At 34.6% G+C, this 13650-nt stretch overlaps 1 pseudogene; it reads left to right on the plus strand.

The window, feature by feature from the left end:
• On the plus strand, positions 9297 to 11448 carry LOC107612746 (annotated as a pseudogene).

Here is a 13650-nt window from a genome sequence, read left to right on the forward strand (position 1 = left end):
CGTTGCAACTTGCAAATATTAAAAAGGTAAGGATTATAAATGATTTTATACCTGTAAAAATATAATTCATATTATTATGTAAGTGATGCAAAAATTAATTTAATTCACAATTGTATTTTTTAAAGACCAATTTAAAATAGTTAATATTTCAAAAACTAAAAGAATACATATTATTTAATCTTTTGAGTAAAGGATATTATTTTGATATTAGCCCTAAAACTTTGGTTATTCTAACCATTTGATAGTAACTCATCAATGAGATTGTTGTAATATTTTGATTCCTTCTTGATTTATGCCTCCACTAAGCTTTCCTTCTGTTCACATTAAATTTATTTAAAATAGTTAATAACATGAAAGATCCAATCAAGTGAAATTAAATGAAACTAGCTAACTCAAGTACATATCATGACTTACTTGGGAGTATTCTGGACCAAGAGATAGAGAATCTGTAAGCATCTAAATTCATATCCTTCATGATCCCAACATCTTCCTGTGTATATATGGACAACATTCAATTTTTTTAATGAAATAATAATAATCAAGGAAAAAATAAACCTATATATATATATAGGAACAAATGTGATGATTTTCTTTTTACTCTATATTTATATCATAGAGTTTTACTTTATATATATATATATGTATGTTGCAATCGATTCATCACTATTATTTTATTTTTTGAATATTCTCCTTAAATTTGCTGTCATTTGGAATTTAATATATTATATATTATATATATGATACCTTGTAGTGGTGATATTCGTCAATTGCAAAATGCATCTCCATTGCTTCTATCTTTTATCCTTTCTGTGTGTTGCATGTAATAATTGTCAGATATGACTTATAATTAAGGGTCCTACTCCACTATTATAATAATAATCAACACACTAGGAGTTTTGTTCAATCTTCTCCAAATCCAAATCGAAGAATCTCTTTCTTCTTAGGAATCGTACCAAATCTACATCAAGTTCTCAATCTTCTCCAGCTGCGTACACCTTCTCCCGGCGCATATTTCCGTATTCAAAGCACTCTTCGCTCCCCGCACCTGCCTCCATTTCTAGGGTTCCGCCTTCTCGAAGCTTCGCCACCGATTCGGAGGCCAGAGACTCCAGTGAGTACGATGTCGTCGTCGTCGGAGCTGGACCTGCTGGCTTATCGGCCGCCATACGCCTCAAGCAGCTCTGCCACCAGAAAGGAGCTGATTTATCGGTGTGTGTGGTGGAGAAAGGTGCTGAAGTAGGTTTGTTCCATGCTACTCTCAGTTTAATTGCTTAATTAACTTTGATGTAATCGTGAACTGTTAATTATTAAGTTAATCTTTATATGTTATATGTAATTAGGTGCTCACATTAAACGGATTTGAACCTCTCCCACAGTGGAAGCAGGAGGAGGTGCATTCTGTTTGTTGAATTTAGTTACAGTTTATGAGTAGTTTTAATTTGTGAATCAACACCCCGTTTTCTTGACAAGCTTTGGTTTCTCACCAAGAATCGTGCTATTGCTCTCCCGTCTCCTTTTCACAACAAAGGCAACTACGTAATAAGGTTTTATGACATTCAATTCATTCCATCCTTTTGCCTTTTATATTTATAAAATCATGGATTCTGTTCTTTCCTTTTTTTTTTTAATGAACTAAATAAGACAAAGATTAAGGGTGTGTTTGGCAAATACGTTAGAGAAGAAAAAGCACGTTTAGACTTTTTGAAAGTTTCAATTTTTGGTTTGACAAATTTTTTATTCATGAATGTAGAAGTGNAAAATCACGTTAACACAAACTTACTTTTCATCAAAATCAAGTTTACAAAATTAATTTTATCAAACTTCCATTTACAAATTATAATCCAAACACACGTCAGGTACACCATAATAGCAGAAAATCTTCTTAAAGAGACTATGTACGTAACATGAAGTATGAACTTATATACAAGCATCATTTCACTACATAGCTATCAAAAATAAGTTCAGCACAGGTTCCAACAGCATTCTCATCCATTTCACTACATAATAGCTATCAAAATAAATTGAATAAACTATCAAAATAAATTGAAAAATAATTTAAGCTAGACTCAAAAAAATATGAAATTGAGTTTAATCCAAAACCAGCTCAAAAAAATTTATTTGCAAATCAAGAAATTCTGTACATCCAAAAAAATATGAAATTTTGATATGGAAGTAAAATGAGTAATATACTTTAATATTATAATTTTTTATTTTTTTAAAATTGTAGGAGTACACAAATCAAACCATCTGATTTGTATTTAAAAAATTAAAAAAATTCGGAGTACACAAATCGGACCCTCCAATTTATATTTAAAAAGTTGAAAAATTTTTAAAGTATACAAATTGGACCCTAAAATTCGAGAGTACATAAATCGAACCCTCCTATTTGTGTTTAAAAAATTGAAAAAATTTAGAGTACACAAATTGGATGGAGCTCGAGATTCAGATTGAAACCCTAGAGAAAATGAGATGCACAATGGGAAAGATAATGGAGGAGAGAGATGGGAATTTGTTCGGAAAATGGAAGCGAAAGGATAAGATAGGGTTTCTGTGTGTTTGAAGAGAGAGAACATGAGATCTGAATTTTCATAAAAAGAAAGAGAGGAAAAAAAAAAAAGAGAAAACAGATAGGGAAAGCTTCCAACTCAATACATCAAATTCATGGAGTGAAGAAATTGTCCTAAAACTATACCCCAAACTAAACAAAAAAAAAGTAAGAAAGACGACAAAGAGACCGAAACCCAAGAAAGAAGAAAGAAAGAAAACAAAACAACGAGGAAGCCAACGAAGAATGACGACAAAGTGTGTGTTTAGATTATCGTTTGGTATAAAATTGATTTTGTAGAATTGATTTAGATCAAAAGAGAGTTAGTACTAACGTAGTTTATGTTTGATAATTTTTATTCAAAATGAATTATAATAAACTAAATATTGTTTGGAACATTATTCAAAATCACTCTTAGATAAAAATTACAGAAAATGACATCAATTTAAATAATTATTTTATGTTATCTTATAATTTTATTTTAAATATTTAAATAAAATTTAATATTTTTTTAGTATTCTCAATATTTCTTTAGTACTCTAATAAAATTAATAGAATCATAATACAAAATTAAAAAAACTTTCAATTAAGAGGTTCCGGGTTCGAATCTCCTATCTTTGGTAAAAAAAAAAGAACTCATATAAAAGAACAAAAGTTTTATAAAAAACAATAATATGCATAAGAGAGTATTAGAAAAAAGTATTATAAAAAAATAATAAACATATAAATAATGAAGGACATAATTAGTACATATAACATAAATAAACGTGGATTGAAGACAGAAATCACTTCTCCGTTTACCAAGTCAAAACGAAGAAAGACGGCTTTTTTACCCAAATCCCCCCAAAAAAAAGAACGAACAAGTTCATCACCAAATGGTTGAGGGGGAATTCAACTCTAGAGTTGTAGCTCCGGCGTGCCTGGGTCTTCATTGTTCTCGGCAGAGTCTTCAGCCCGAGGGTGTTCATTCTCCTCCTCACTAGAGAAGCAATGTCCAAGAAGCGAGCCCAAGTGTAAGGCGCATCAATGAAGCCACTGGGTAGGCTGAGGACGCCGAAAAATCGGTAGAAGTGGTCCGAAGCGCTACCTAACGCGGTGGCGAGACACCGCAAGTAGAACTCCTACGAAGAGCCCGAAGAAAAACTTCAGTAGGTCTTCATCTTCCATAAACGGCCACGTGAGTGTTATGTTGAAAAAGCCGAGCGGTGATTCCGACGCGCATGGTGATACAGACAACTCTAGCAAGGGATTTCAAAATCAGTAACACTTTCTAAGGATTCGGAGTTGTTGGAGATGATATTAAGATGGTATCTAATGGCTCACAAAAGCAAGCTGTAACTGATTATGGTTGAATAACTATAGTTAATTTATTTACCATATTGAGTTAGGTTTTAGTAAAGTTAATTTTCTAATAGCTATAAATAATGGATAACAATATGTACTCCCTTATACTCAGTGGTTCGTTTTCAATTTTAGGTTTTGTATTTGTTCATATGACAAATCTACTGAGTCTTCTTCTTCCGCCTCAATATTATTTTCTTCACTAAAATCAGATCTAGACCACGATTTCTTCATGGTGCGATGAGCGTGGAAGATCGTGAAAGAGGTGAAGTTTTGGCCACAAATACAGTATTGAGTTAGCATCAATGGCCGACACTCCTTCCGACCTAATGTCGGGGATAAATCACGGGTCACGTGAGAACCAGGAGCTTTCAGCTGGTGAGCTTCGAAATCTAGCTCGCATTCTAAGCCAACTCTCGAGTTTGCAGCCACAGAGCGCTAAATCGAGTACCAATCTGCTTGCGGATCCAGCAAGTGTTTACTTCCTACATCCACGTGAGAATCCTGGAGTTTCTATTGTCCCAATTGTGCTGAATGCTAAGAACTACAATTCCTGGTCAAGAGCTATGAAATTAGCGCTGAAATCAAAGAATAAGATAGGCTTTGTTGATGGAACCATTGTGAAACCAAATAAAAATGATCCTGCATATGTAGCATGGGATAAATGTAATACTTATGTTGTTTCTTGGTTAAGTGCATGTTTGGGCGCCATTATTTTGTTAAAAAAAGATCTTTTTTCAATGAAAAAATATCTTTTTTTTTTTTAACGTGTTTGGCAAATTTCTAGTAGTAAAAGTAAAAGCACTAGTAAAATAAAAAAAAGATCTTTTTTGAGAAGCTGTAATTTACATCTTTTTTTAAAAGATTTTTTTTCCTTAAAAAAAAGATGTTTTTCATGTAATAAATGAACAAAAAAGTACTTTTATACTGTTATACCCAAACATAATTGATAGATAAAAAGACCTTTTTACATGAGATATCCAAACATAAAATTACTTTTACTTCTCTATAAGATCTTTTAAAAAAAGATAACTCAAAAAAAGATCTTTTTTTAAAAGCTCACCCAAACAAGTCCTAAATCTATCATTGAGTGCTGAGATTGCACAGAGTGTTTGAAGCATAGGTATTATCATGGAGACAGATATAGGATTGCTGAATTAGAAGAAGAGATGTATGCTATGAAACAAGGGAATCTAAGCATAACAAATTATTTTACCAAGTTGAAGGCTATTTGGGAAGACATTGACAGTTTCAAACCAGTTCCACAATGCAAGGAATGCTATGAAAAATGTGACTGTGGCTTAGGAACCATGAGAGATTATGGCTTAGGAACCATGAGAGATTATCGAGATGAAACTTATGCAGTGAGATTTTTAAGAGGATTGAATGAACAGTATGGGACTGTGAGATCCCAAATCATGCTGATGAAGCCTCTTCCAGACATCAATGAAATTTTTTCTCTACTTATTCAGCAAGAGAGACAGTTTAATGGATTAGATTTGGAGACTCAGAACTTTACAGCTTTGGCCAATTCAATTCATAATTTCAACAAAAATTCAAGCAATGTTTCTAGAGGAAGAGGACGAGGAACCCGTGGAGGTAGAGGTGGAAGAGGAGGAAGAAATTCAGCACCTAAGACCTGTTCTTATTGTCACAAGTCAGGGCATCTTGTGGATACTTGTTACCACAAACATGGATTTCCACCTCATTTACAGAGGCAGAAATGGCCACGAGAGACTAGCAACGGAGCTATGGCTAATCATATTGTTGCTGGAATTGAAGAGAGCAGTACCAACAATATCAAGCAGGACAAGGAAGCTGATGGTCCATCCCAATTCAATCAGAGTTTGAGAGATGCACTGATTACCTTTCTTCGGCAGGAGTGTGCACAGTCATCTCAAGGAGCAAGTGTGAGAGATGTCAATCAATCAAATGCAGGAAGTGGAGGTATACCTTTAGAGACTTATACACTTTGCATGAGCTCTCATATTGCACGATTATTGTCAGTAAAAACCTTTTTCTCAAATTCTTGGATGCTTGATACAGGAGCTACTGATCATGTATCACACTCATTGCATTTTTTTACAAATTTTAGATATATTAGGCCGACTCTGGTAAAATTACCAGATGGAACACACACAACTGCAACTATAAGTGGAACTGTGGTATTTTCAGCTACATTCTATCTCACGGATGTGCTGTACATACCAAGTTTCAACTTCAATCTTTTATCTATTTCGAAACTTACAAAAGGCCTGCATTGTGAATGTGTTTTTACTGACAAACTTTGTAAGACAAAGAATCGGACCTCTTTGAAGATGATTGGCACAGCTAGAGCAAAACATAGATTATACATGATGGATTTTCCTGCATTAGAGTTAGCACACAAGGACAACATGAAAAATACAACATACAATAGGAGTACTAGGATCCTAGATCCACAAAGTCATAGTGACAAGATTTTACTTTCTTCTAATCTTAGGACAGCAAATTTGGTTACACAAACTTCATGTTTTTCTGTTGAGAATTTATGAAATTTTAGATTGGGTCATGTACCACAAAACAAATTTGATATTATCAAACAAATATATTCTTGTGTGCAGTTTCTTACATCTACTTGCTCTAAACCATGTGATTTTTGCCATTATACCAAGCAAAAACGGTTACCATATACCCTTAGTGAAACAACAAGTTTAAACAGTTTTGATTTAATACATATTGATATCTGGGGGCCAATGTCATTTATTTCTCTACAAGGTTATAAATATTTTTTAACTGTAGTAGATGATAAAACCAGATTTGTATGGATTTATTTCATGAAATTAAAGTCAGAGGCCAGCAGTTTAGTTCAGAATTTTGTTGCTTATGTGAAAACTCAATTTAATTCTCAAGTAAAGATTATTCGAACTGACAATGGTCCTGAGTTTAAACTTGATATTTTTTATAATTCACAGGGTATAGTGCATCAAACATCATGTGTTGAGACACCTCAACAAAATGGTATTGTTGAGCGGAAATACCAACATATTCTCAACATTGCAAGAGCATTAATGTTTCAATCATCCTTGCCAAAAAAATTTTGGAATTTTGCTATTGGTTTAGCTGTTCATTTAATTAATAGACTTTCGACTCCAGTTTTAAAAAATAAAACCCCTTATGCTACCTTATTTGGCAAGGATGCGGACATCAGTAACCTTAAAGTGTTTGGATGCTTGGCTTTTGCTTCAACGTTAATTCATGGACGAAAAAAATTTGATAAACGAACACGAAAGAGTATTTTTCTTGGTTACCCACCTGGCACAAAAGGATATATTTTGTTTGATATTCACACTAGAGAACTATTTTTGTCTCGAAATGTGGAGTTTTATGAACATTATTTTCCTTATAAATCCTTTCATCATGACATGACCAAAAATTTTATAAGTGCTTCTTCTCTACCTATTGCTGATTCTAATTTTAATGAATTTGATCTTTTCACTTATGATTCTTTAGATGCATTTCATCCATCTCATGTAAATATTGATTCTTTTCATGATCCTAGGGACCCTACCTCACTCACTGATTCACATGTAGTTTCTACTAGTCCACCAAATAATGCATCATCTAATTCTCATTCAAATGATAACATGCATTATCAGGATCTTAGAAGATCAATTCGTACACATAAATCACATTCTTATCTTCAAGATTATCATTGTATGTTACTTAGAACAGGAAGCTCTAGTAACCAATCATGTTCTAAGCGATACGGTCTATGTCACATGGTGGATTATGGGAAGCTATCCCCTACCCATAGAGCCTTTTCCCTAGCAATAACCACAACAGTTGAACCGAAGACTTATGAACAAGTTGTGCAACACGAATGCTGGAGAAATGCAATTAGTGCAGAATTGCTTGCTCTTGAGACGAATAAAACTTGGTCTATCACTTCTTTGCCTCTTGGAAAGCGCCTCATTGGATGCAAGTGGGTTTTTAAAGTGAAGTTTCACCCAGATGGTAGTGTTGAACGCCACAAAGCACGTCTTGTGGCTCAAGGTTTTCGTCAAAGAGTTGGCTATGATTACTTTGATACATTCAGTCCGGTTGTAAAAATCACTACTTTATGACTTATTCTTACTCTTGCTGCGGTACATGATTGGAAACTTCACCAATTAGACGTCAATACAGCGTTCTTGCATGGTGCGGTATGTTGGAAGCTACACCTGCTTCAGTTCCTATGCTGTATAATGGGAAACTTTCTAAGGAAAGTGGCACAAGATTACAAGATCCATTACAATATAGAAGACTGCTCGGACGACTCCTATATCTCACCAATACTCGTCCGGATATTGCTTTTGCAGTTGGGAAGCTCAGCCAATTTTTGGATTGTGCAACTGATGACCATTACAAGGCAGCACTACATGTTCTTCGATACATCAAGAAATCTCCTTCTAAGGGTCTTTTCTTCTCTTCAAATAATGATCTCAAATTGACTGGTTATGTTGATTCGGATTGGGCAACTTGTTCCGATACCCGTCGATCAATAACTGGGTATTATTTTTTCTTAGGTTCTTCATTAGTGTCTTGGAAGAGTAAGAAGCAAACAACTGTAGCATGTTCTTCCTCAGAAGCTGAATATCGTGCCATGGCACAAGTAACTCGGGAAGGTCAATGGCTTCTTTATCTTCTTAATGCCTGCCATGTATCTCATCCTCACCCAATCAATCTCTATTGTGACAATCAATCTGCGCTGTACATTGCAGCTAATCCGGTTTTTCACGAAAGAACCAAGCACATTGAAGTAGATTGTCACATTGTTCGTGAAAAGTCTCAAACAGGGGTGCTGCAATTGCTACCTATTAAATCAACTCATCAAACGGCTGATTTACTTACTAAAGCGTTATCACCGGGTGTCTTTGAACCTTTACTTTTCAAGTTGGGCATGCTTGACTTACACGCCCCACTTGAGGGAGGATATTCTGATGATAAGAGGATAAATGTTTCAACAAGCCTTAATTCAAGGGAGGATGATAATAATGTTGCTGAACTTGCAACTAATTCAATCAGTTTCAACTTGAGGGAGGATGTTGGAGATGATATTAAGATGGTATCTAATGGCTCACAAAAGCAAGCTATAACTGATTATGGTTGAATAACTATAGTTAATTTATTTACCATATTGAGTTAGGTTTTAGTAAGGTTAATTTTCTAACAGCTATAAATAGTGGATAACAATATGTACTCCCTTGTACTCAGTGGTTTATTTTCATATGACAAATCTACTGAGTCTTCTTCTTCCGCCTCAATATTATTTTCTTCACTAAAATCAGATCTCGTGAACAAGGTATCGCTGCTGCATGTCTTTATATATATATATATATATATATAAACAAAAAACAAAAAAACAACAAACTAAGACCGCGTATTTCTAAGTGCTACCTTTGGTGGATAATGTTAAGCCCTCCCTCGAGTTTCCTTCTTCTAACCCCCTTACCCTCTTCAAACTAAGTAATCTAATAACCTCTATCCCTAGTACGACAGATATCAAGGTTGATATACACTAATTCAGGCAATGCTATTCTGGCATTAGCTTCAAATGCCATTCATCTGCTTTGGAAGTGGCCGCGAAGTGACCGTAATTCTTCTGGTAAGGTGTGATAATATGTGAAGTTACTTATGCCAACTGATTACTTATGATTTGGGGACTTGGGAATGAATACATGATGTTTACATTTCTTTGTATAGGCCACTGCCAGTGTGCCACCTCAACTATGGCAACCTTCAAGTGGCATCCTGATGACAAATGACATTGCTGTTCCTTGCTTTGCTCTTTCTAAAAATGATTCTTATGTAATGTCAGCATCAGGGGGGAAGATTTCTCTGTTCAATATGATTACTTTTAAGGTGAGCTATAAGTCCTAGTCATTATCGTTATTCAAGACTGTATTTGGCTTGTAACTGATCAATTTCAATCTTGGCCCAAGTGCAGACAATTACTACTTTCATACCTGCACCACCTGCTGCAACCTTTCTTGCTTTCCATCCTCAGGATAACAATATCATTGCTATAGGCATGGATGATTCGTGTAGATGAGGTATGTTTGTTGTTCATAAATTGTTTCTTCCAACTTATGATTTGTGTAATTTGGTGTTTATGCATAGCCTTCTTATTTGCAGGTTAAAAGTAAACTCAAAGGCCACACTAAAAGAATCACAGGTCTTGCTTTCTCTCATGTATTGAATGTCCTAGTTTCTTCTGGGGCAGATGCTCAGGTAATAGTCGTTCAGTGTAGATTTGCCTCCAGAATGTGTTTGATGATTAAATTGCATTAAAGGAACTAGTTTTGGAGATCCAAATAGTTCTCATCAATTAATGGCCTACTTTGAGCTTGATGTTGGCAATGTGATTCTCATTAGTTGTCATATGGGAATTTATTCATCTACTGTGCAGATTTGTGTGTGGAATACTGATGGATGGGAGAAACGGAAGACTAGATTCTTGCAACTTCCTGCTGTGAAGGACTCAACCAGTGCAGGCAGATACACGTGTACAGTTTCATCAGGATCAGATACGCTTCTTGGTTGTACATGAAACGCAGCTTGCAATTTATGAAGCAACAAAACTAGAATGTCTAAAGCAGGTAAATTCATTTAGCTGAGTTTTATATTTACTGCACATATTTATTTAATTGGTCTTTTATCCGATACATTTTGCTAAATTGCAGTGGTTTCCACAAAGTTCTGCTGCACCTGTATCGCATGCAACTTTCTCATGCGATAGTCAGCTCATATACGCCAGCTTCTTAGATGCAACAGTCCGTGTGTTTAGTGCTTCAAACCTCCGATTACGCTGTCGAGTCAATCCTTCTGCATATCTTTCTGTAGGTGTCAGGTAATGCCCTGTTTGATGGATGTTTTATCTAAGTTTGCAAGACATTTCTTTCCTTGCATTATTAATTTGTTTCTCAGTTATAATTTTGTAAATACAGAACATTTTATAGGTACAAATTTCATGTAGAATTGTTTAATTTGTAATCGTTATTCATTCTCTATTGGAAGCAAGCAGCTTGAATGCTTGATACTCCGCTTTTAAGTCCTTCAAAGTCCACAGTAGTTGTATTTCAACCTGTATCATCAGTTACCTCTTTTCAGCTATTCTGTTTTATGGTATAAAGACGATCTGGTTGAGGTCGGTAACATTTTACACTTGTTGTCTGTGCCAGCAGTTCTAACGTGCAACCGCTTGTAATCGCTGCACATCCACAAGAACCAAATCAATTTGCGGTTGGACTTTCAGACGGTGGAGTGCATTTGTTTGAGCCCTGGAGTCTGATGGAAAATGGGGCGTGCCTCCACCCATTGAGAATGGGTCAGCAAGCAATGCAGCAGCTGTCTCAGTTGGTGCTTCTTCAGAAGAAGCTGCCCAGAGATGATCCAAAGTCACAGCCAAATGATGATATTTATAGATGTAGGATATGTTGAGTACTTCCGCCAAGTAACATTGGTTGGTCCATCTCCATCCTAACTTGTTCCTTTTTGTGTAGTCATATTAAGTATAAACTACCGTTGGTTTCTAACTTGGCTAATCTTATCTTCATCTTCTTTATTGCCAACACTGATTTGATAATTTAGCAATAGATTTACACTTGCAAACCCAGATGAATTACAATGATTTTACATGAAAATAAATAAAGATTTGCGCCAAGCAGTGACGACTCGAACAATAAGTCAACAAACATTATGGTATATACATGTAAACGTACGTACAATCAGGATATAATAATCCTAAGTCCCAACTAGTCTTCGGGGCGAAAGCTTATGAGATTCGGTAGATATTTTGATTGAAGTTCCTTAATGTCATTTGCTGTCACCTCTAATGACTGCATTGACAAAGACCTCATTTGGTTGGGTAAAACAAACAACATTAGAACTGCTGGCACAAACAACTAATTTTTGGTTGGGTAAAACAAAAGCAACAAATGCAATGTATGAGATAAAAATTTTGTTTGAAGTTCCGAACTTTTTATTTGGTTAGATATATTAATTTTGGTAATAAGTTAGCCAAGTTAGTTTTACAGATTTAAATTTTTTTTAAAAAAACTTTTGAATTAGTTTTTTTTCTATATAGACGAATAATTTGAGTATTATTTATCAAATAATGAGGCCTAAAGATTATGAATTACTATATTTTTCTTTTTCTTTTCTTGGGATAAAAAATTGTTGCGTATATAAATTAAAGCCATTTTCTTGTATGATAATATCGTTACACAATGCTGCTACGGTACTAGAAGGCTGTAGGGGTACGTGGATGGGAAAACATTATTGTAGTGTGGTGGAGGAGGGAGGCCGAAAAACCTAGTGACGCCGGGTAGCTTAACATAAACGGCACTATAACAATATCTTTCCAGCCACGAGTACAACTTTCTACTACAATTCTAGCAGCATTGTGTCCCATCACCGCCGTTACTGCCGCCACCAAGTCTTGGTCGCAGCTACTTATGGGTGCTTCCTGGATTATGATGTTAACGGGCGTCATATATGATATCATATAGACTAGAAATATGATTACATATATATCAATTATTAAAGTCAATTGAAGACAGATTTATTTAATTTCTTCATATATATGTTTTTGTGCAATTGTATGATGCAAAGTGCAAACAAAAAGCTTGCAAATCGCAAATCAAGCAAAGCGAATGATGCATAACATGAATTTTTTTGTTTCGAAAAATCAAATTAAAATCATATTCCCGCTAAGTTTTATTATTATTATTTTAATATTATTTTATTTTATTTTATTGATCCAAGAGATAGCCACCACCAGGCACAAGCCCACCAAAACATGTGCCCTCCAACCCCTTTTATGCTATGCTGTTTAGTGAGTAGTTCTTTTTTGGCGGTTATTAATTATTGTTTATTAAATCCTGTCCTTTGTTTTTGTTTATTTGTAGCGCGTAGCATATGGCAATTAAAAATTAACACTAGAGTTATATTAGAGTATTTATTAAGAATGTACAAGCAAACTTCTGATATTTGTTTAAGTGGATAAATGAACTAACCACTAAACTAACTTAACTTGGTTTATGAAAAATTATTTTCTTTAAGATTACTTGTTAATCAAATTCAAATCGATAATATTGGATTCTTATTAGGGCTGCACACGGATCGGATCGGATCGGATATAGCCTAAAATTCTATCTGATCCGCACTGCACTCATCGGATCGGATTGGATATCGAGTATATCCGCATAATTAAAAAAAAAAAACTATTTTAAAATTCTATTTGGCTATTTTTACAAAAAAAATATCTATAAAATTCATTTTTCACCTGTTTAAGCCTATTTACTCCTAAAATATTATCAATAAAAGTTCTCTTGAATAACCAAAAAAAATAATAATAACACAAGATTTAAGTTTAATTATTCTAAACTGAAGTACAACATAAAAAATAAAAAACAAGATATCATAAAATTCATAAAACAACACACTAAAATTCATATCACATTAGGGTTTACTTTCTTAAACTATGCTATTTATATGAGATGTGCGGATATGCGGATTTGCGGATCGGATCCGCGGATATCACTTCTAAATCTGCAATCCGATCCGATGGCTCTGCGGATCAGATAATATCCGCAAAATTCGAATCGAATGCGGATAATTACCGCAGATATACGAATATTATCCGATTCATGTGCAGTCCTAAATTTCTTATCTTTGTCCTAGAAAATTCAACAAATTAATTCCCTGGTTAGGAATAGTAATGGAGTTTCGTGAGTTTCGTG

The sequence above is a fragment of the Arachis ipaensis genome, chromosome B08, assembly GCF_000816755.2.
Source record: "Arachis ipaensis cultivar K30076 chromosome B08, Araip1.1, whole genome shotgun sequence".
Lineage (NCBI taxonomy): Eukaryota > Viridiplantae > Streptophyta > Magnoliopsida > Fabales > Fabaceae > Arachis > Arachis ipaensis.